The sequence below is a fragment of the Myotis davidii genome, unplaced genomic scaffold (assembly GCF_000327345.1).
Source record: "Myotis davidii unplaced genomic scaffold, ASM32734v1 scaffold93, whole genome shotgun sequence".
NCBI lineage: Eukaryota > Metazoa > Chordata > Mammalia > Chiroptera > Vespertilionidae > Myotis > Myotis davidii.
Window position 1 is genome coordinate 5,193,306 of NW_006292095.1, and position 628 is coordinate 5,193,933.

The following is a 628-nucleotide window of genomic DNA, read 5'->3' on the forward strand; positions in this document are numbered from 1 at the left end:
ATAGATATGATTGTTGTTCATAATTTTTATCTTTATCTTTTCCTTCTTCTTCCTCTTCTTAAAGAATACCTTTCAGCATTTCATATAATACTGGTTTGGTGGTGATGAACTCCTTTAGCTTTTTCTTATCTGTGAAGCTCTTTATCTGACCTTCAATTCTGAATGATAGTTTTGCTGGGTAAAGTAATCTTGGTTGTAGGTTCTTGCTATTCATCACTTTGAATATTTCTTGCCATTCCCTTCTGGCCTGCATAGTTTCTATTGAGAAATCAGCTGACAGTCGTATGGGTACTCCCTTGTAGGTGACTAACTGCTTTTCTCTTGCTGCTTTTAAGATTCTCTCTTTGTCTTTTGCTCTTGGCATTTTAATGATGATGTGTGTTGGTGTGGTCCTCTTTGGATTCCTCTTGTTTGGGGTTCTCTGCTCTTCCTGGACTTGTAAGTCTATTTCTTTCACCAGGTAGGGGAAGTTTTCTGTCATTATTTCTTCAAATAGGTTTTCAATATTTCTTCTTTTCAATATTTCTTCTCTCTCTCTTCTTCTGGCACCCCCATAATTCAGATGTTGGTACGCTTGAGGTTGTCCCAGAGGCTCCTTACACTATCTTCATATTTTTGGATTCTTTTT